Genomic DNA, 25,318 nt, shown 5'->3' with positions numbered 1-25,318 from the left:
GGCACCGAGTGGCGCGCTATGAACTTGTAGGTCTGCGAGTTTCAGTTTTTAACTCAAATCTTCTGGGGGGGTCCCTGGAACAACATATTTTCAGATGGGGGTCGGCGGCATATTACATAAGATTTTTGGGGTCCTTGACATGAAATATTGAGAACCATGAGGTTTTTCAGAAAAAAATACATTTTAAAAAAACATTTTTTAAATTTCGACGTCAGGCCTGAACGGGTTAATAGATCTTCCGATGGCGTTGCCAAGGCGGAAGAACAATTTTCTCATTGAAGTCGATACCTGTCATTCTATCATCTCGCATCATAACCGCCGAGTCAGAACAGAGACTCCCCGTGTGTCCGCGTGAACAAATTAAAATAATTTGCTGCAGCCTAGTCTAAAAGAAAAGAAAATAAACTCCACCTTCCGTCACCAACAGTGAGCAAATATATAGGAAAAGCCTTATTATTGCGCCCGGTGCCCCGGTAAATATTTAGTTGTAATTGCCCGCAAATAATGAGCAACAAAATAAAGTGTGTACTTATAAACGTTTCATTGCCCCTGATGCCGGGTGTAGACTATAGTATAACCCAAATGGGCTGATTGGGACTTAATCAGTGCAATATAACAAGCCACAAATTAGTGGCTCGTTGCTGTGCAAGCGACCGCCACATGTTGACAATAGATAACAGAGATTTATTCCCGTTTTGATTTGAGTTCCCAGCTCTTTTAAGTTCCAGAAAACGGCATGAGGCGAACAAGCTTTTCAAGTTATACCGTCAGGATGTTTGAAAAGAAAGGGAACTGGATGATTCATGTGATCTTTTTTTTTTTTTTTACTGAGCTTGTGACTTTTGTGTTGACAATGGAATTACGCCGGGAGCCAATATTTTTCAATAACCCAATACTAGTATTTAGTAGTGCTAAACTATACTGTTAAATGTTTGTGGTGTGTTTTATATTTTGTGTGTGTGGTTGTTGCACATTTCTGTTATCTGCTGCTTTGGCCTTGCCTTGGGGCCATGCAGGTCTTATATACATTTAAAGTTATGTAATACATTTTAACCTCAATGTGAATTCCTTTTTAAATAAAGATTATAAGGTTATATATTTAGTTGTTCATGTCTCGTGACCTTGTCAGAACATACAACGAAAAACCTTTGGGCTCCCAAAACAAGTGGTCGAGGAACACTGATTTAGGTGGCTTCCTAGATTCGTCACGCCGCCTCGGGCCTCATGTTGTGATTTGTGGACAGTCCCTCATTGGCTGCTGACAAGGTGTTGGCAACTGTAACCAATGGGGGAATGATTTATGGGGCCATATTTGAGAAGATTCTTTGTTTTCATTGGTCGCATTGCAACCCCGCAGCAGCCAATAAAAAAAGGAGAAGGGAGGGAGGGAGGGAGGGGGGCAAACCCAGAAGAGAACTCTTATCTGGGGAATGAAAGTCACGCCGGGGGGGGACGGGACAGATGGGGGGGGGGGGACGGGGGGGGACGGACGGGGGGGACGGGACAGATGGGGATGAACTTCTTGGCACAGTGTGTCACATTTTTTTTGATATGCCCTTTTGTTGTTCTTGCACATCAAGGCGTCAACTGTTCCTCCTCAGCGGCAGCCATAGCAGCCATAGCAGCCATAGCAGCAGCTGTAACAATAGCTGTGTGTGACAGCCTAATCTATGCGCCGCCGCACGGCGGTGTCGCGCACCGAAAATAGCCGACCTATAAGCCCACGAGGCGCTGCATTCGCGACACGTTGTGAGCTTGGAGGTTGGCTTTTTTCAACAATTTTTGCGCATACTTTACTCGGGGGCTTAACGATATGTGTGAATGTGATATACAGCTTTGTACAGTATGGTTTTATGGGCCTGTTTCTTTCACTGTTTTACAGTATGTGTGAATGTGAACATACTGTATCTAACTCGGGAGAACTGTATGTTAGCCCATAGCTGAACTTTCCTCTAAGCTATAAGGCCTTTCATCTCCCTTTATAAATTACTGTATTGAAGGTACGTATTGTATGTTTGAGCGCTGGTCCCGTGCATGTGTGTGTATGGTATGAGTGCACTGCTTCTGCTCACTCAACGCTAGTTGCATATACCGATATGGGAATCCGTTATGACCATTCAATCTGCGTCAGCACGGTGCGGTATGCCAAAGTGCATCCTCGACGTAGCATTGGACGCAAACGTTATACCAGACCAATCGTTGGATATGAGGAGTTGGGAGTGAGAATGCACACAGAGACACAGACATTTTTAACTCGTTTCAAACTAAAGTTTTAAATTCAAACGTTTTTTTCAATCAGTTCCGCAGCACTGTCTACCATAGTGGTTCTCAAACGTTTTTAGGTCAAGGACCCCCAAATTAATATGTAGGGCTGTAGGCTATATAGGCTATGGCTGCGGAATCATATAAGATTTGTGTTGTTAAATGTTTTTTGTGTTTTTTTGTAAAGCCCACGTGTGTGTGTGTGTGTGTGTGTGTGTGTGTGTGTGTGTGTGTGTGTGTGTGTGTGTGTGTGTGTGTGTGTGTGCGTGCGTGCGTGCGTGCGTGCGTGCGTGCGTGCGTGCGTGCGTGCGTGCGTGCGTGCGTGCGTGCGTGCGTGCGTGCGTGCGTGCGTGCGTGCGTGCGTGCGTGCGTTATAGTGCAGTGGTCTTCAACATTTTTCAGGCCAAGGCCCCCTTGTAGAGATGAAGCCGAAAATAGCCGATCTACTAGTTCATGCAAGCTTGTATACTATAGTATAGGGCTGTGGCGATGATCGAGCAAGGCTTGTAGATCTGCTATTTTCGGCTATTGTTCCACTCAGAAAAGCGCTGCTAGCGTTCGAGTGGTGTCAAAAGCACAGTTCCTCACACAGTTGGGTGTCCCCCTTGTGGCAACGCCGAGGACCCCCTGTTGAAGACCCCTAGTGCCTGTTTCTATCGAAAGGAGAAAGAGAGAGGAAGTATATGTCCGTGTTTGAACACGTTCAGTTCCTTTGACTTTCTGTGTGTGTGCATGCAGTGTGCATGTGATGTGTGCGCCCTCCTGCTGGATGCATTGTTTCTCCTCTTACTGCAGTCTTATCTGCGCCATGCCGGCCTAGTACAACCATCACTAGTGTGGCGACGAGCCAGAACGAGAAGGATTATATATATACATCCAAGAATGGATTCATCGAATCCTGGTCTATAATCTGCCTCCCCCTGGCCAGCCGGGGCGCCTGATGGAGGGGAAAGGAACTGGTCGGAATAACGTGTTCCTTCCACGCGTTATACGTCCGGCCGGGGAAACTCTCCCCTGTCAGGTGAAAGGAAGCAGCTTGGACTCCTCATGCATAGAAGGAAGCATGAGGTCAGTCCGCTGCCCCCCCCCCAGGTTGGCAGAGGAGGACATAGCGCCCAGGATTACATTAGATAATTGACACTGGGTGAAAAAATGGGTTGCAAAATCGTGGGATAAGAATTTATTACAAAAAAAAAAGAAATAGATTCATGGACTTGTTTTTACTGCCTCCTCCCTTTTCACAAAACACCATTTCTTCTCAGAGAGAGAGAGATTTCTCTTTTTATTGCCGTTACACTAGACGGAAACAGCTGAGTGAATAAGAGACAAACAGCTGGTAAATAAAGACTTAGGGGCGAGGAGGAGGAGGAGGGAGGACGGTTTTATATGCTCAAACATCCCGGAGAGCATAACCTCTTTGCAAAACAATGCACGGAAGGAATGAAACAAGAAGTCATAGCGAGGGGCGATAAAGAAGCAAAAGTGATTTCTGACTTCAAAAGAGGGGTAAAAGACAACCAGTGGTGTAAAGTAACTAGTACATTTACTCAAGTACTGTACTTAAAGGACCACTTCACCACTTTTCAACTTCTCTTCCTATAATTGGTCCTAACTAATGTTCATGATAAAATACCACCATTTTTTCCTACTCAGTCTGTGTCTCATAGGAAAGCTGTGGGCAGTTCAGAAACCCGTCCACCAGTGACATCATCGATGGTGAATCCAAGCTAATAGAAACGGCAGTGTAAAATAGCTCGAACCAGTGCTGGTTATGTAGTTAGGACCCACGACAGTGGTGTTCGATACGAACTTAACCGGGACGTGGAAACCTCCAATGAAAAGCTCTATAATTTGCTTGGCCAGATATTCCGTCCTATCCAACTGACTCAGGCCAAAGATATTAGAATATATTCTGCCCCCTTAAGTCTCTGACTGTAATCCTTTTATACTTTTTAGTTATATGTGTGTCATAATGACAATGCTATCCAATCGCATATGACGATGACACACGTGTACATCCCTATATGGGGTTCCCACATCAATCCGATGTCAGCATTGGATATTTCCATTATCTCCACATATGGGCCATAAATCATCATCATATGTGGAGATCCAAGTGACAGCCTTTTATCCCCATATATGGAGATCCATTTGAGAGCCTTCGCAACAGCCACCCCCAGATTTCCCATGGAAATATGTAAAATATCAAGAAGGCTTGAACAGTTCGCCCATTGCAAGCGTACCTGGCCCTTGGGCCACCCCATCGAAAGCGTACCTGGCCCTTGGGCAACCCCATCGAAGGCGTACCTGGCTCTTCGAGCCACCGCATCAAGATCGTACCTGGCCCTTGGGCCACCCCATCGAAGGCGTACCTGGCTCTTCGAGCCACTGCATCAAGAGCGTACCTGGCCCTTGGGGTGCTACTACCGTACCATGCATGATGACTGTTCGTCTCCGGTTATGCTCATGGTCATTTCTGCAAGAGTGACCGTCCAGCCTCCTTGCTGGACTACTTCGGTCCCTATGAACCTGGACTTCTGGTCTGTCAGCTTGCACTTTCATCTCGATATCCTATCGGTGAACAAAGCCTCTGCCGTCCTCCGACTGCTCCAACATCTATGGGAAGGTTGATATAGCTCCGATGCCCTTGCATCATCATGCTGTCCAGACAATGCTCTCATGATATCCACCAGAGCGTTCCGCTTCCGTCCTCCGACTGCTCCAACATCTATGGGAGGGTTGATATAGCTCTGATGCCCTTGCATCATCATGCTGTTCAGACAATGCTCTCATGATATCGCCACCCCCAGATTTCCCATGGAAATCTGTACCATATCTAGAAGGCTTGAACAGTGGACCCCTCAGGCCACCCCAATACAAGCATACGGAGGCTTGAACAGCAAACGTCAGCCATTCAGGCCACCCCATTGAGGGCATCCAAGCGTCTGGTCCTTGGGCCACCCCATTGAAAGCGTCTCGCCAGACCTTCACCAACTGTGTCTTCCTGGTGAACGAGACCCTCGTCGGATGTTGTATCTTGCTGGTGAACGAGACCCTCGTCGGATGCTGTGTCTTCCTGGTGAGCTGGATCCTCGTTGGATGCTGTGTCTTCCTGGTGAGCTGGACCCTCGTCGGATGCTGTGCTGTGTCTTCCTGGTGAGCTGGACCCTCGTTGGATGCTGTGCTGTGTCTTCCTGGTGAGCTGGACCCTCGTCGGATGCTGTGTCTTCCTGGTGAGCTGGACCCTCGTCGGATGCTGTGTCTTCCTGGTGAGCTGGACCCTCGTCGGATGCTGTGTCTTCCTGGTGAGCTGGACCCTCGTCGGATGCTGCATCTTCCTGCTCCTCGTCGGCTGCTGCATCTTCCTGCTCCTCGTCGGCTGCTGTATCTTCCTGCTCCTCATCGGCTACTGCATCTTCCTGCTTCTCGTCGGCTGCTGCCTCTTCCTGCTCCTCGTCGGCTGCTGTATCTTCCTGCTCCTCGTCGGCTGCTGTATCTTCCTGCTCCTCGTCGGCTGCTGTATCTTCCTGCTCCTCTTCGACTGCTGTATCTTCTGCTCCTCGGTAGATTCCGCCATCGGTGGTATATCCATCGTAGTCTTGATGTCCGAGCCTGCTCTGCTGTCCCAAGAATCGATTCCCATGCCGTTTTGAAGATGAACTCTCCTGTCCTACGCCGGGTCCTTCAATCTCTGCTGGACATGGAAATCCCACAACGTCGGGTCCCTGGCATCCAACCAACTGATGCCCAGAACCTCCGGAGCCCACCTGCTCCGAAGGCGAAGTGTGTCCCACCACTTCGGATCCCTGGCATCTAACCAACTGATGTCCAGAACCTCCGGAGCCCACCTGCTCCGAAGGCGAAGTGTGTCCCACCACTTCGGGTCCCCGGCATCTAACCAACTGATGTCCAGAACCTCCGGAGCCCACCTGCTCCGAAGGCGAAGTGTGTCCCACCACTTCGGATTCCTGGCATCTAACCAACTGATGTCCAGAACCTCGAAGTGTGTCCCACCACTTCGGGTCACTGGCATCTAACCAACCGATGTCTAGAACCTCGAAGTGTGTCCCACCACTTCGGGTCCCCGGCATCTCTAAAAGATATCCAAGGTATATGGGTTGTAAGGCCAGACACCTTGGCTAGCATGCCAAAGGTAATAAAAGCTATCCAAGGTATATGGGTTGTAAGGCCAGACACCTTGGCTAGCATGCCAAAGGTAATAAAAGCTATCCAAGGTATATGGGTTGTAAGGCCAGACACCTTGGCTAGCATGCCAAAGGTAATAAAAGCTATCCAAGGTATATGGGTTGTAAGGCCAGACACCTTGGCTAGCATGCCAAAGGTAATAAAAGATATCCAAGGTATATGGGTTGTAAGGCCAGACACCTTGGCTAGCATGCGTTGACAACGTCCAGAGCCCGTAGGCCCTGGGCCCAAATGATGATTGTTGAAACGCACCTGCTCCACAAGCTATACCACCTGGTATTGTAGCCTCCTGGCTCCTGGGGAATCCGTCCCACCACCATCCATCTAAGGCCTCCGACATCCTGTTACTGCCGTACGCCCTAATCCGGCTCGAAGGACCATGTAAAATAGCTCGAACCAGTGCTGGTTATGTAGTTAGGACCCACGACAGTGGTGTTCGATACGAACTTAACCGGGACGTGGAAACCTCCAATGAAAAGCTCTATAATTTGCTTGGCCAGATATTCCGTCCTATCCAACTGACTCAGGCCAAAGATATTAGAATATATTCTGCCCCCTTAAGTCTCTGACTGTAATCCTTTTATACTTTTTAGTTATATGTGTGTCATAATGACAATGCTATCCAATCGCATATGACGATGACACACGTGTACATCCCTATATGGGGTTCCCACATCAATCCGATGTCAGCATTGGATATTTCCATTATCTCCACATATGGGCCATAAATCATCATCATATGTGGAGATCCAAGTGACAGCCTTTTATCCCCATATATGGAGATCCATTTGAGAGCCTTCGCAACAGGCAGGCTTTCTTTTCCTGAAAAGTTGCAATGCAAAAGTTGAAGCCATCGTTCTCACGATAATACAAATCTCCATTTGAAAATTGCCGATCTACAAGCTCAAAATTCCGACACATTGTGAGCTTGTAGATCTGCTATTTGTGAAAGATTGTTTTTTTATATTTTTTATACATTTGAAAACTAAACATACATTTTGATGTCAATACTTTGGTATTTTTACTAAGTACATTTTGATACAGACTTTTATTTCTGCATTGCGACATTGGTTATACTTTTAAGACGCCATGATAAATGGTTGTGTTTTGAAGAAGTCCATGTTGCGGGACTGGAGGAGGTGGATTATTTTATCTTCATTGTGACAGTTAAGAACTAGGTGGTTTAGAAACTAGGTGGTCCTCACTGTCACACTCACTGATCACACAGGAGTGGTCTGTCTTTGTGAGGCTGGCAGGCGGAAAGAAGAGACAAAAATGGAACTTGTCATGCGTCTTTAATTAATGAGGGCATTTCAATTCAATGAGTAGCTTCTTCTGGTCAGAACGACTTAATGAATATGGTTAACTTGACCCCGAATGAAGAATCACATGAGTTTATATGAATAGATCCTAGAACACGTGAGGCCTTGATGAGTCTTTTCCGCCGGTCATATTCAATAAATGTTCTATGAATAAATACAATGCCATATTCTGCAAAGATCCTGCAAATGATTATTATTACACACGCACGCACGCACGCACGCACGCACGCACGCACGCACGCACGCACGCACACAAACACATTTAAATAAATCCACCTGACTCACTATTTTCTCTTGACTCAGCTTCTGCGTTGGCACATTCACCCCCTCCGTCCCCCCTCCCCCTCCCTCTCTCCCTCTCCCTCCCTCCATTCCTCCCTCCCCCTCCCTCTCTCCCTCCCACCCTCTCCCCTGCCTCCCTCTCCTTCCCTTCCTCCCTCCCTCCCACCCTCTCCCCTCCCTCCCTCTCCTTCCCTTCCTCCCTCCCTCCCTCTCTCCACCCTCCCCCTCCCTTCCTCCCTCCCTCTCCCTCCCTTCCTCCCTCCCACTCCCCTCCCTCTCCTTCCCTTCCTCCCTCCCTCCCTCCCTCCCTCCCTCCCTCCCTCCCTCCCTCTCTCCACCCTCCCCCTCCCTCCCTTCCTCCCTCCCTCTCCCTCTCCTTCCCTTCCTCCCTCCCTCTCCCTCCCTCCCCCTCTCCCCCCATCTCCCCTCCTCCCTCCCTCGTTATTTCGTGGGATTTGTGGAGTTGGGCTTATAACGCTTGCAGAACAGATCCAGGTTAGCTTACTATAGGCTACAGTTAGGTTTAGGGGTTGGAGGAGTTATGCCGGATTTATACTTGTGTCAGAGTCGTGGACCAAAAAAACAGCAGATCTACAAGCTCGCAACGCGTCACATAGTGAGACTTTACTGTCATTCATAAAATTGCTATCCTGAAATGCGGACGTCCTCAAAAAGTGTGTATTACAAACGTGTGTGTGTGCGTGCGTGCGTGCGTGCGTGCGTGCGTGCGTGCGTGCGAGAGAGAGGTGGATGAGAGCTATGAGAGGCAGAGGGCAAAACATTCAAGTCTTAAGGGCTTTTCTTTTCACACAACCAAGTCAGATGTGATTACGAACCGCGTTAGAACTGTACGGCAAATCCCCAAAATGCACTCTGCAACTCTCTGATGCACTCCAAACATTTCTTCCAGACGGAGGCTGAAAGGTTTTCCGCCCACGCTGGCGGCAGCACGGAGCTCTGAGGTCGTCCGGAAATGCTCAATCAGAGATTGCTGAATGCACTTTATTGACTAGTTGCACTTTATCAAGGGAATGTGTGCAATATCTCTGTTTTGTTATGTTGGGTGTTTCATGGTGTTTTTCCTTTTCTTATGTGTGTTATTTGTATGCAGCTGTGACTCCGTCTCCAAGACAAATGTCTCCCAAGGGAGACAAATAAAGACAAACCTTGAACCTTGGTCTTCTGTCTATCACGTCCAGCCGTTTCTGAGTGCCAAAACCTTTTTTACAGTGTAAGCAGTGTTGATTTCGTCGACTAAAACTAGGACAAAAAATGTTCGTCGACTACATTTTTTCACTGAGGAAAATGAAATGGAAACTGAATGAAAACTAAGCTATGATGACTAAAACTATATAAGACTAAATATAGTGACAATTTCGTCAACAAATAAAAACTAGACTGAGATGTTAGGAAGGGACTAGTGGACAAGAGATCCGGTATGAGTCATTTTACACTTGGTTGCATGCTGAAAATAGCAGATCTACAAGCGCGTTGTGAGCTTGTACTGTAGATCGGCTATTTTCAGCAAGTGTAAAAACAGTCGTTACGACAGCATCAAGGCCCGCCAAAACACATTTTAGTCGACTAAATCAACCGTAGATTTAGTAGACTAAAATCTTATGACATTGTGTCGACTAAACTAGACTAACACTAAAACATTCCAGGTGACTAAAATGTGACTAAAACTAAATGGAAACTATTCAAGAGACTATGACTAAAACTAAAATAAAAATGTGCTGCCAAAAAAACAACACTGGATGTAAGCATTTCGTTTAGAACAGTGTAGTTTTCAAACTCGTTTTCATGCCAAAGGGTCCCAAAATGATTTGTATTTGGCCATGGACCAAAGTTATCCAAAAGTTGAATAATATTATCTAAACAATTTCAATATTTTTGAAATTGCAGTTCTGCTATTTTTGAAAAAGCCAACATATAATAAAAGGGTATATCTTTGGAAAAACTAAGAATACGACCGGAAACGTTTTGTTAACTATAGGCCTGCTGGGGTCTTTTTCTGTCCACCCCCCCCCCCCCCCCCCCCCCCCCATTTAAATTACATTTTCTATGTTGTTTTCAAGTAGCACAACATGCTGTATTGCCGCTGTGAAATTACTTTTCAGGAAATTGAAAAAACTTCTGATGGATTCCTGCATAATATTTATCTAGTCATTTCATTCCTTCAATATTTACTAAACCCTACAACCCTAGACACTATTGTTTATGCTTTTGTGCTGCACTCTTCTTCAACAAAGTATAGGGCATTACGTTACGATCGAAATACAAAAAAGTTGAAGAGATACACAATACTTTAAGTAACTTTATTTATATACATAATATACTACAGTAAAAAAAATAATCTGAGTCATCACAAATGCTTCATAATAAATCGCACGCACGCACGCACGCACGTACGTACGCACGTACGCACAGAAGACGCCAACACATCCAGACACAGGTTCTGTATAGTGTATATATCTAAAGCACTCAAACACAGACGCACCAGTCTCTCCACTCTGATCCCCCCCCCCCCCCCCCAGCAGCTAGGGGTCACCAGCCAATCAACAAGCGTTGTCCAGGATTTGACAGGTCAGGGGTCACAGAGAGACTTCCACGAAAACCACTGCAGCCACTTCCTGTGGGAGAAGCTCAAACTCTTGTTCACACAGACACACACACACACATACACACACACACACACACACACACGCACACACGCACACGCACACGCACACGCACACGCACACACACACACACACACACACACACACACACACCATAGATCTCATTCTGCCTTGGTACCACTGTCCGCAGGCTGTATTTATGCCCGCGTAATTGCTAAAGCCGGCTGACAAGTCGCTGACAGATGGCGGATAGATAGAGCGCGCCCTTGGGTTTGGCCCTCTGCAGGCCTCTTCATCAAAAGCCCAGTAATGGCTGGACTGGACGGACTGACTGGACGGACGGACGGACGGAGGGACCGACGCTGCAGCTATAGACTCACACCCAAGGACGGCTAAACCAAGGACAACAAGACTGCTGTGTGTTGTTTACAGCAGTGGTTTCCAAAGTGGGGTCCGGGGACGCCCCAGGGGTCCTTGAGGGAGTTTCAGGAGGTCCGCTGCAGCTGAATGATAGATTTGGAACCAAATGGCCCCTTATGGATCTGTAACTCTGAGAGTGTACAAATGGAACCAAACGGACCGTTTGGTTCCATTTGTACACTCTCAGAGCTAAATTAACTTTGATTCTACAATATAAATTGGGGGTCCCAGAGATAGAAATGCCATTAAATGGGGGGTCCATAGCCTAAATCAGGGGTTCTCAACCTGTGGGTCGCGAGACATGGCCAAAGCATTTTTGGGGGTCCCCAGCCAAAAACGTTGAGAACCCCTGGCCTAATTCAGGTCAAACCCGGGGATCCTAGGCCCAGGCGGTGGCGTAACCGTCTGGGCACCCGACTGGTAATCCAGTCGCAGTGTGCCGCGGGTTCGACTCCCGAGCCCGACACGGCCTTTACTGCATGTCTTCCCCCATCTCTCTCCCGTTTCTTGTCATCCTACTGTCTGTCCCTTCAAAAACCAATAAAAGGCGTAAGCCGCAAAAAAATATCTTTAAAAAAAAAAAAAAAACCCGGGGATCCTTGAAATGAAAATCGGTGAAAATCACTCCCGTAAAATAGACTATAATTTATTACTTTATGGAAGAAAAAAAAAGAAAACATGAAAAGTTGAAATACAGAGAGATATATAAAGTTTATAACGTTGTATAAGAATGTTTCTTTGCAACCTTGATTCTCAACAACAACAACACCGCTGCTGAGTGCCACCCACTCTTTTCACATTATGCAATAGCTTCATTAAATTCACTTAAATGATCTCATTGAGGGGAAAATGTCAACCATTGTAATATGATCACATCTAATTAAGATAATTTTTTTCCTCTGACAAGGCTCAGAAATAGCCTACACATTTCAAAACACACAGGCAGAGGTAAAGGGGTCAGAATATACAGTTGCTAGTTTAGAGTGGTGATAGTGTGACTTTGATGGCTGATGGAAACTGAAAGGTTATTCGAGTTTAGCATTGTTCACTATTTATTTTACTTTTATTTTGTTTTGACTTTTTATTACATTAGTTTTTAGTAGGTTTTTTTATAGACATGACAAACAAGACATATACATAACAATGACACCAGACTATGTAATGTATACTAAACGAGTGACGGTTTTGTTTGTTTTGACTTCTTGTTCTAAATTTCAGTTTGGTTTTAATTCATTTTTTGAAGTGGGCTTGGATATTTGTCAGGGGTACGTGAGATGAAAATCTATGGGTTATGGGCAGGGATACCCAAATAGATAAGGGCCAGGGGCCCAGTTGATACAACAACAACATTAGTGATACTTGATAACTTCTGTCTGTCATTGGCGGCTTATATTGTCGAGCCTATAATTAACAACTGCCACTGTTTGCTGGCAAATGAAACACAGTGGTATTGAATTAGCCTCACCTCACCGACCGTATAGGGGTGTCATGGTGGATTCTTGGACAGTCGGGGATCTCCAGTGCTCTCGCTCTTCAGCTGTGCGCAGCATGGTTTGGAAGCTGCAGCCATGCAGTCCATTCCTTGATGTCATCCATCCAAGGACTTTCTGCCTCTTCTCCGCTTTCCCTCTACTGTCCCCTAGGATGCTCTTTGACAGGGAAGGGTATGTCTTGTGACATGACCTGTTGGGAGTAGAGGCTCCTGTTCTCCAGCATGGGTGGTAACTATAAGTCTAACGTAGTCATTTGTCTGGTGTTCTTTATACTATATATGTAGCATCCTTCTGTAGCACTTGTTTTAGAAGGACTGTATCCTGCATTCAGTGTCCGCTGTGAGTGTCCAGCTCTCACACCCATATGGTAGGGCGGATAGTACATGTACATCTGATCGTGTTGCTCCATATTCTGGCTTGTCACTCATCATTCAAACAAAAACCTTTGTCACAGGCTGCAGGCTACAGTCCTCAAGTGTTTTTTCAGTTACTAGTTATAATAAAGCATTTGTCACAAACGGTGCTGTAGGGCTTTACCCCTGTATGCATCATTGTGTGTTTCTTAAGATCATTACAAAGCCTTTAGTGCAAACATTGCAACTATATGGCCTTAACCCTGTATGAATCATCATGTGTGTATTCAGATTTCCTTTAATATTGAGACCTTTGGTGTTTCCTCATGTGTGTCTTCAGACCATGTTGGTAAATGTAGCCTTTGTCACAAACTTTGCAAATAAAGGGCCTTTCCCCTGTATGAATCTGCATGTGTGTGTCCAAGTTACAATAACTATTAAAGACCTTGTCGCATAATTTACAACTAATGGGATCCACCCTATAATGACTACTTATAGCTATTTTTCTTAACTGCTTGCGGCTCAAAAACAATTGTTCGTCATCCACCTGTCCAACCACATGCCTCTTGTGTGATTGCAGTGTGTCTGAATCTGGCTTGTCTAACCTATTCTCCTCCCACTCATCACTGTGTTCAGTGTCAGATTCAGAACAGAGGGCATTTAGACCAGTAGATGGATGCAATACTTCACTGTTCTCTACACCAGCCTGGGTTTCCATGTGTTCAATTGTCGTGCTGACTAGAGGCTTCGTCTCTCTGGAGAAGTTTTCATCACCATCTTCACTTTTCACTGCTAGTATTGTGGGTGGTGACCAATCAGCATAGTCTTGTCTTTGGTATACGTCCTCCTGTTCATCTCTTTGGTATACGTCCTCCTGTTCATATTTAATCTGTGGGGGCTCATCTTCACTCTTCACTGCTAGTAATGATCAGCTTTTTTATTGAAATTTATTAGGATATTGGTTGCTATGTGCGGTTGCGTCTGTGTCAGCCTACTTGCTGGGTGGCCATGCAGGGACAGCTTATTGAGAAAGTTGATAAAGCATTTGTGGAGATTTTTTTTACAGTCTCCTCATTGAGTGTTAACGTTTAACATACAACTTACTTATGATATCTATCTTGTGTTTCTTTCACCTGCATATGCGACATGTTGCTTGCAGTGTGTTCTGTTGAGGCATCCAGGACAAGCTGGCTGCTTTACTCCATATCATACTTGTGATTTACCTTGCAAACATCACCTCTGTAATTTAATTTATCATGAATCCTGCACTGATTCAGACAGAACACCTACAGTAGCATATATATATATAAACTGCGAGATTGCTTTGCAAGCTTCATATTTAATGAATCTAAACTATATCCAAATTATAATACATTGATGTATGAACATAAAGTAAAGTAAATGCAGGAGTCAGCATCAATCCCAAATAACAGACACTGTCAGAGTCAAAGCATATAATATAGAAAACATTATTATTTAGTTATTGGTAAATCAGGAAACAAATAACAAAACATTACAGCGCAGAAGAGAAAGAAAGAGAAAAACTCAAATGCAGTGGGAAACAGAACAGTCTTTAATTGTGATTTAACATAAATAAGAGTGCCAGCATACCTGAGTTTTTCCATATGTGGTGCATAAAAACGGATGGTTAATAATAAACCTTAAAAACCTCAAAGGAGTAGTTCCTACCAAACATTCCCCATTGGGACTCCTACTGGAGACTGATGTTCACAAACTGTGTATGGTAAGTATATTATGTACAGTATAACAGTATTGAATAATATAAGTGGATATTAATTAATGCAGCAGAGTCAAAGAGGATTGCGCCACATTCTTTCAGTAACATCAGAACCAAGTAGAACCAGCTCTGGTGAAGAAACAACTGCTCATACTGTGATTTACATCCCAGCATCTTACAAAGGAAAACAGTTTTCCAAAACAGCCTATTTGTTTTCCAAAACACAAACTGCCACCCACCCCCTAAATTATTGCAGCCAGTCTTCATAAATAATACACAAGCCTTCACATATTGTCTTTATGTATAATTATACTACAGCATCTCCTGTAGTATAATTTTTTTTAAAGTTGCAATGCAAGATCAATTTGAAGACAGTCTTCGTAAATTGTAGGCACACTGTGAAGGCCTTCACATCTTTTACGATGTCATATTTGTATCTCTTTTTTAAGTTACAATGTAAGTTCAATTTGTATTTACAGTGAAAATCCCATTGTGTAATGTGTACTTAAGTAAGTAAGGTATTATTAATTCATGATCAATCAGGATAAGTCATTATCCATATAATAATCATATACTGTAGTCAAGATTACATTGTCATTAACAACAGAGACACAATAACAGCAACAACTGTATTTGTGTAAACCTGGACAACTTTAAGTCTTTAAGTCATTGTTCAGGTTGTGTTGCTCTGAGGGAATGAGGAGCACTCAGGTGTGTGGAATTCGTTTTAATAGGTTGTGATGACTGCACTTTTATTCAATGTTTTTTTGTCAAATGCTAAATAATGAACACACCCCACATTCTTTCCCAGGTTAAAATGTAAACAGGCTAAATGCTGATGACTGATGGTTCATTCACTGTAGACAATGCATTCAAATGCAGATGTTAAACGTGTTAATGGTCACTGGTTGAGTGTTTTGAGTGTTAACGTTTAACATACAACTTACTTATGCTATCTATCTTGTGTTTCTTTCACCTGCATATGCGACATGTTGCTTGCAGTGTGTTCTGTGACTGTTGAGACATCCAGGACAAGCTGGCAGCTTTACTCCATATCATACTGATTTACCTTGCAAACATCACCTCTGTCATTTAATTTCTCATGAATCCTGCACTGATTCAGACAGAACACCTACAGTAGCATATATATATATATATATATATATATATATATATATATATATATATATATATATATATATATAAAACAACATGACATATTTCTGTCACACTGTTCACACTAACAGATGTATCTCTCATATGTGTGCACTCATGACGTGAGTCTCTCTCCCTCTTGTTATTCAAACAGAAACATTAGATAGATGGGCCAATCAAGTCCCTATAGAAACCTAATTTGCCCATGATTGCTCCAAATCCTTCCAGTTTTAGTGGAGGAACAGCTGTTTGTGATATTGTGTTAATAGTATGTGATTGTTCACAACAGCATCTTAATTAGTCTTGCAAAACTGTTGTGCTCCTACATTACATGGTGTGTTATTGCCTTCCAAAGGGTATTTCATGTGATTGACTGAAATGACCACACACTGTACTCCTATAAACACAAGCTCAGAAAACATCTCTTGACTTTGAATGTTTGTCTTTATTTGTGACTGCACAACCATTATTTACATTTAACAAAGACATAAAGTAATAAACAAAAAATTGCGTGTCATTTTAATGATATACTAAATATAGTATCAGAAAAAAGAATCATAGCTATTTTAAATATCCATTGTATGACTAAATATATAGGTAGTCTATTTAGTTGATTTAGTCGTTGAGTAACACTAAAATAACTTGTAATCGATATATTATAAAGCATGAACAAACTCTGAGATAAAAAAAAATACATGTAACCTAAAATTAATCAACAAATCAACTTGTGTTCTTAAACAATTGCTTAAAAAGGCTGTAATGGATCATCATGCTACACTTGGTTGTGTGGATTTGTTTCTCATCCGCTCTAATGAAGCTCTTGTCATACTGTTCACACTACAGATTTATCTTTAATATGTGTGCACTCATTACGTGAATTAGTACTCTTCTTTCCACACCGACCACAAGGGAACACTTTAAAATGTGTGTGTACAACCTTGTGAACTTATATTAATTATTTGAATTACTAAAAGCTTTTCCACACACATCACAAAGATTTGAATTACTAAAAGCTTTTCCACACACATCACAACGATTTGTTTTTCTCTCCAGTGTGAATTCTCTGGTGTCTTTTAAGGTTGGACATTTGAGAGAAGTGTTGTCCACACTGATCACATCCATAGGGTTTCTCTCCAGTATGAATTTTCCGGTGGGTTTTAAGATTTGCAATTTGAGAGAAGTGTTGTCCACACTGGTCACATCCATATGGTTTCTCTCCAGTGTGAATTCTCTGGTGGATTTTGAGGTGTGCCATTCGAGAGAAGTGTTGTCCACACTGATCACATCCATAGGGTTTCTCTCCAGTGTGAATCTTCTGGTGTGTTTTAAGGGTTGACATTTGAGAGAAGTGTTGTCCACACTGATCACATCCATAGGGTTTCTCTCCAGTGTGAATTTGCTTGTGTGTTTTAAGGTTGGCCAAATTAGAGAAGTGTTTCCCACACTGATCACATCCATAGGGTTTCTCTCCAGTATGAATTTTCCGGTGGGTTTTAAGATTTGCAATTTGAGAGAAGTGTTGTCCACACTGGTCACATCCATATGGTTTTTCTCCAGTGTGAATTCTCTGGTGGCTTTTGAGGTGTGCCATTCGAGAGAAGTGTTGTCCACACTGATCACATCCATAGGGTTTCTCTCCAGTGTGAATTATCTGGTGTTTTTTCAGGGTGGACTTGTCAGAGAAGTGTTGTCCACACTGATCACATCCATAGGCTTTCTCTCCAGTGTGAACTTTCTGGTGGCGTTTAAGGTCTGCCATTTGATAGAAGTGTTGTCCACACTGGTCACATCCATATGGTTTTTCTCCAGTGTGAATTCTCTGGTGGCTTTTGAGGTGTGCCATTTGAGAGAAGTGTTGTCCACACTGGTCACATCCATAGGGTTTCTCTCCAGTGTGAATTCTCTGGTGTTTTTTCAGGGTGGACTTGTCAGAGAAGTGTTGTCCACATTGATCACATCCATATGGTTTCTCTCCAGTGTGAATTCTCTGGTGTATTTTAAGTCTGGACATTGTAGGGAAGCGTTTACCACACTGATCACAGCAGTGGTGTTTCTGCGTAGCCAAGCTTCTTTGTTCATTCACCTCTGGTAGAACAGGTAAACCAGGCTGATGATGCAACACTGAATTGGAGACATAGACACATGAAACATTGCTTATTTGTACTTCATGGACTTAAAATTGTGATTAATGTACACAATTTTATATTAGCATCCATTTATAGTTCGATTCGACGATATGTTGTGCATTTTAGAAAGAGGTATTTTAAGTCAATGCTAATATTAAAATAAAACAAATACACATGACTATTTATGACATAGTGTTTATCCATATAGACAGTTAGTAACTTACAGAGGTCTTGGTGATCTTTGGGTCCTCCCTGTTGAGCAGAACTGTTCATGGTGGCATTGGTAGAGTTCATCTTCAGCTGAAGTCTGGAGTCCACAGTCAGATGTGATCAGAAATTATTGATATCCTGGAGGAGTTGTGGAGAACTGACAACTACAAACTCTTCTTATACTAGAGAGCCTGAGGTGGAACCACTAACTGCTTGGTGTTGATTGGCCAAAGAGGAGAACAATAAAATCATAGCTGCACCAATCACAACCTAACAAACTGCCGCATGTGCTCCACCCCTCTGTAGCTCCTCCCCCAGGCCATGCACTATGCAACATTCTAGAGATAAACTGCTAACTGTGAGATTGCTTTGCAAGCTTCATATTTAATGAATCTAAACTATATCCAAATTATAATACATTGATGTAATGTAATGTCTGTGGTGACCCATCAGCATCCACTGGTCTTTGGTATAAATCCTCCTGTTCCTCTTTAATCAGTGGAGGCTCTGGTACCTCTTGCACCAGACTGGAGTTCCATTCCTGATGCTCAGGGTAAACCTCCTGTTTTAACATAGCGGGGTGGAAGGCATCTAGACAAAAGATAAATGAGAGTAAGACATGAGAGTTTGCAACAATCATTGTTTTTTTCTATGTGAGAAGAGTGTAAGATGCCATACTAATGTTAGATTATGAATACCATGCATGTTTTATGAATGCACTTTTGAATGAAGAAGGAATTGTTGTTTATCAAGTACACTAAACAGTTACCAGCTGCAATCATTCCAATTTACATACACGGGTAGTGGACTTTGACTGAAGTAAAACTAATGGAAGTCCTTGATGGAACTCACCCAAAACTAATGGAAGTCCTTGATGGAACTCACCCAAATCTATCTCACTCGTTTATTATTGGATTTTTATTTAGGCCTAATGAATGCATTCTCAATGCAAATGTGCATGTTAGACCTGTAATGCTAGAATCATCTCTTCTCACAATAACACGATCAGCACTTTTATTTTCTTGATTGTTGCTTCAAATTATCCATATATAGTGCCCCTAACCTGCATAGTGGCCACTAGTATGGCAATACCTTTTACTATAAACTGTCAGCTTCATACACTGTCAGGTATTTTCACCATTCCTCTGCTTGTTAACATGTGTGATTTTATACATTGTGTAGTTGTTGGTGTTGGACAGAAGTTGGATTGTAATAGAAGAGATGGAAGAATGTGGTAAACACTGATCATCCGTCTTGCAGGAGCATAGTGTTAGTGTCAGAGCGACACTTACAAATTAAAACAAGGCCATATTCAAAACAGTGTTTAAACTATGTTATGGTGGGGTTGTGGTGATTTTGCCAAATGCAGAATCTCATGTTAATATAACATCCAGGGTATTTAACCCAATTTCCAGTTCTGCGCAATAATGAGTCTCTTACTCCTGTGTGCGCCACACATACCTCATTTTCACCCCCCACTGAGCTACAAGCTCACAGTGAAGCAAATTGTTAGTTTATAGATCTGTTATTTTGATCAGACCCTGTATACATTACATTGCAATCACACAGCCTGTTCAGAGCATAAACTACCGTTGTTACAAATGTCATGTAATGTTATACATATTTTGGAAATGTTTTTTATTTACAAAATACATACATCAATATAAGTCAACAAATTAGTCAATTCTTTTTCCAGGAATTTCTAAATAGTTCCAATAATTTCAGGACTGTGGGAAGCAGAAAGCTGCTTCACCGTGTTTTTTAGTTGCAATTTTTCTCAACCCAACAATCAAACTACATTGTATTCGTTTTCAAATAAATGTAGTGGAGTATACATTCGATATTTCGATCTGAGATGTAGTGGAGTAGAAGTAAAATTATTGGAAATTGGAAATGTGCAAGTCAAGTAAAAATACCTCAACATTGTACTTAATTTCTGTAGACATACTTAAGTAAATTATGTTACTTTTCACCACTGATAGTCGCAATGTTTGCGGTTTGATAACTGTACAATTATTATGTATACTATGTTACAACAGTATGAGGGCAGGATGATAGAGGAGGGAGTGAAGACAGTTAATTAAACAACGTTACTTGTGTCATAATATAGGGGACAATAAAACATGAGCTGTTTCTTTTTTAGGATTTTTTTATTTGTATCATTGTATAATTTGTATCATTGTATTAATCATCACATTTTACACACACACACACACACACACACACATGCATTTGGCCACAGTCTACATAACTATAGGGGTTTATCTTGCATTAATCCACATGCCTATTCATGTCACTATCATTCTGTACAAACTGTAGTACTTACCGACTTAATTGCATCTCAATGGTGAACCGTTGAGATGCAAGCAAGCAATAAATGACCCACCATCGTTTCACACTACTGTTGAATAAAGACAAAAACCATGCAAATCACACATTCAATTACAAGGAGCTGATTATCTGACTGAATTACATCTAAGATAAGGTGTTACAACCCCCTAACAATCCACCAGGGTAACGTGGGTCAAACAAATGTGAAATAGCACATATATTTACATTTGACCTTAAGATCGTTCTTTTGAACAAAGCCTTTAGTGCAAACAAACATAATATGGTAATACATCAAATACATACCAAACAATGGGATATCTATATAATGAAACTATGCGTAATAAAAATCCCTCTTTTTCTTGTATTAAAGAACAAATTCCAGAGGTCCATTAATAGGGTCCATCTTTAATCTAGGTTGATTGGGTGTCATCTAAGCCCTTGTTTGTTTATGATTTGTTCATTTATAGTTTGTTTACTTTTGTGTGCTTTGTTCATTTATAGTTTGTTTACTTTTGTGTTTTTATGTTTCGACTCTCTGTGAGCTGCAGAGCCACAGACAGGTCAGTCTTCCTCCTCTGGGTGATGTGAGGGTTGTAATGGAACTCTTTCTCCAACAGCTCCCTCTGGTCTGTAGTATGAGTCCTTCCTGCTCTGCAGTGGGTTGGGTGAGGCTTCCTGTTGGGTAAACTAGCAGATTTCTGTCCTGGTAGGAAGGAGTCAGACGTCAACTTCCTGAGACGCAGGTTGTGCTGGCGGTCCGTTACAGGCTTTCTCCTGTGCTGACATGCCCCCGCCAATGTCCCGTAACGCGACTCGAACCATAAACCGCTGACCAGTCTTCCCGCTGCCCTCAGGGTAGGGTCTGGGGGTCCCTGGTCCATGTGGCGAGGGACCCCGTCATTACAACTAAAGGGCTTTTCCTCTATATGAATCATCATGTGTCTCTTCAAGTTACAATTTAAAATAAAGCCCTTGCCACAAACGTTACAGCTAAAGGGATCCTCCCCATTGTGACTCATAATGGAGGTTAATTTCTTTGATGTGTGGCTCATGTATGGCTGGTCTTCCATATTCTCCTCCCACTCATCACAGTTTTCAGTGTCAGATTCAGAACAATGTGGAGAGTGCTGATTTACACCCGTTGGGTGTAATACTCCACTGTTCTCTAAATCAGCTTGTCTTTCTACTTCTTTGGAGATGTTTTCACCATCGTCTTCACTTTTCACTGCTAGTAATGTCTGTGGTGACCCATCAGCATCCACTGGTCTTTGGTATAAATCCTCCTGTTCCTTTTAATCAGTGGAGGCTCTGGTACCTCTTGCACCAGACTGGAGTTCCATTCCTGATGCTCAGGGTAAACCTCCTGTTTTAACATAGCGGGGTGGAAGGCATCTAGACAAAAGATAAATGAGAGTAAGACATGAGAGTTTGCAACAATCATTGTTTTTTTCTATGTGAGAAGAGTGTAAGATGCCATACTAATGTTAGATTATGAATACCATGCATGTTTTATGAATGCACTTTTGAATGAAGAAGGAATTGTTGTTTATCAAGTACACTAAACAGTTACCAGCTGCAATCATTCCAATTTACATACACGGGTAGTGGACTTTGACTGAAGTAAAACTAATGGAAGTCCTTGATGGAACTCACCCAAAACTAATGGAAGTCCTTGATGGAACTCACCCAAATCTATCTCACTCGTTTATTATTGGATTTTTATTTAGGCCTAATGAATGCATTCTCAATGCAAATGTGCAGGTTAGACCTGTAATGCTAGAATCATCTCTTCTCACAATAACATGATCAGCACTTTTATTTTCTTGATTGTTGCTTCAAATTATCCATATATAGTGCCCCTAACCTGCATAGTGGCCACTAGTATGGCAATACCTTTTACTATAAACTGTCAGCTTGGTTTGATAACTGTACAATTATTATGTATACTATGTTACAACAGTATGAGGGCAGGATGATAGAGGAGGGAGTGAAGACAGTTAATTAAACAATGTGTTACTCAAGCACAACATGTTTATTTGTGTTGTTGTTTTATCTTGTATGAAACATATCAATGTACAGGTAATTTATTTGACCAAATGATTAATTCAACCAAAACCTTTGCCACAGTCTGCACAACTAAAGCTGTTTCCCTTGTATGAATCCTTGTGTGCCTATCCAGGTGACTATTATCCTGTAAAAGTTGTAGTACAACTACAAAACAATGTAATTCAATGGAATGTGATTCATACAGGGGAAGGCCCTTTGGGCCTATTTGGTAAAGGCATTGGTGATAAGGTTGTTCTTAAGCAACACATTAATTAATTCAGGGGAATAGCCCTTTAGTTTGTGGTGAATGTTTTAATCAAACAGATTTATTCTGTTTATCCAGAAACACTACATATAGTAGAGTAGTTGGACATTGAGTTACAGTAGGAATATAATGTGATTGAGTAATAATATTAAAGAGTGGATATAAAGTCTTATTACATGGCTTGGTTGAATGCTTGATTCTGATTGGTCAATCGCTTAATTCAGCGGTGAGTTATCTCATGATAATGACCGCTCCGCTGTATAATGACCGCTGCCTAATCAAACCCTCTGAGCACCACCAGCTGCGCGGCTGCGCCCGCTTGATTTACTGCCGTTTCCAACATAACAGCCATGTAAACACACACACTACTGACACACAATGTAATTTACAGCTAAACATTGCTCTTAAAAATGTTTTTGAAAACATTTGAGCGAGAAATAGACGAAGCAGCTGGACCCGAAAATGGATTCTATTTGATCAACTCACTTCCTTGTTTTCCGACAGTGCTTCAGCCCTGCAGCTGGGCAGACTCAGCCAGCGCGAAGTTATGGAATACTTTTTTTGTTGTGTTTTGGATCAATGGATTAATTTATGTTAGTTAGCCATGTAATAAGCGGGATAATATCTGGCTAGGTGGTCATTGTCGGGATATAATTCACCTTCAGGGAGTGTAACCACCTCGGCTTCGCCTCGGTGGTTAAACTCCCTGTCGGTGAATTATCTCCCGACAATGACCACCTAGCCAGATATTATCCCTTACATAGTGTATCTGTAGCTGCAAAGGTTGCATTTGGAAACTAACTATGTAAAATACCGGTACTACTATGGCACAACAGTATGACAGAAGGATTAAAGACAGTTCGCTTTAGCATTCTTTTTTTATAATGTTTTTATTTGTATCTTGCATTAATAATAATTTAATTTATACAGAGAGATATATAAAGTTTATAACGTTGTATAAGAATGTTTCTTTGCAACCTTGATTCTCAACAACAACAACACCGCTGCTGAGTGCCGCCCACTCTTTTCACATTATGCAATAGCTTCATTAAATTCACTTAAATTATCTCATTGAGGGGAAAATGTCAACCATTGTAATATGATCACATCTAATTAAGATTCATTTTTTTCCTCTGACAAGGCTCAGAAATAGCCTACACATTTAGAAACACACAGGCAGAGGTAAAGGGGTCAGAATATACAGTTGCTAGTTTAGAGTGGTGATAGTGTGACTTTGATGGCTGATGGAAACTGAAAGGTTATTCGAGTTTAGCATTGTTCACTATTTCTTTTACTTTTATTTTGTTTTGACTTTTTATTACATTAGTTTTTAGTAGGTTTTTTATAGACATGACAAACAAGACATATACATAACTGTCGGGTTTATTCCGTGAGTGGGATCATTATAATATTAAGTGCCGGCCCAGCTTATATTTGTAACTTCATGTTGTGTCATTTATGTATAGAATGTTGGTGCTATTATGAAGTTCACTGCCTATACAGTAAATACTCTGTGTTATATAAGAACAGAGATCCTCTTATCAACCAATTACAGTATATCTCAGGGATGTAGATATTAATACAGCTAATTGGGGGGTAAATGTGTTACCAATGTGTTACCAATGTGATACTACTATATACCAGGAATGCGAGGTTTTACTACAATGGTATGTGAGGGGCAGGAAGTGTCGGGTGACAGAGGAAGAGGGGCGAGCTATACCAGGGCACGATGTGTTCATTCATTCTTTCAGTTCAGAACAATGTAACGAACGGGATGACGCGTTTAAGTAAGTCCTTTTAATGTGTTATATGTTCGTTGAATGCTCTAAATTCAGTCACAAATGATGCATCTATGCAGTCGCTATATCTGTGAATTAATAGTATGTATCTTGTGTTTCTCTTGTGTGTTGCAGTTATTACCTAAACGCCACAGTCTCAGGTTCCTTTGTTGTAATGATCATCAATGCTATTGTACTATCTAACACGGGCCAGACAAGGCAAATAAGGCTTTATACTGTACACAAGTGTAGTAGAAGTATGTTTGTACGTGTGTGAGTGTGTTATGAGATAATAGTAATAAAATGGCCAAAATCAAGTGATTGTTTACGGGCATTATTGCAACGTCGAGGCTATGTGTGTTTGAGTAATATAAATGTTACCTTGGTGTGTGTTAAATCACAGTTACCAGACCTGTTTGTTATAACCCCTTTGCGGAGGGTCTGAATCAGTAATTAAGCAAAGCTATGAAACAGCAAAGTTTAGTTATATCCGTACAGTAATAATTAAATGTGGTGTAATTCACCATAGTAATAATTAACCGTGTGTAATCACCGGTGAGTAATAATTCATTGCGGTGTAACCCACCGACGTGTTACTGAAGCAACGGTACTTAATTCACCGTAGCTATTCAAAGTAATACGAGCATTGTGTGATCCGCAATGCTAATGAAAGCCATCGGCCCGTGTTAGCTTAGCTGTTAGCTTAGCTA

This window comes from Electrona antarctica (assembly GCF_951216825.1).
Source record: "Electrona antarctica genome assembly, chromosome: 7".
Taxonomy (NCBI): Eukaryota; Metazoa; Chordata; class Actinopteri; order Myctophiformes; family Myctophidae; genus Electrona; species Electrona antarctica.
This window is presented reverse-complemented; position numbering follows the sequence as displayed.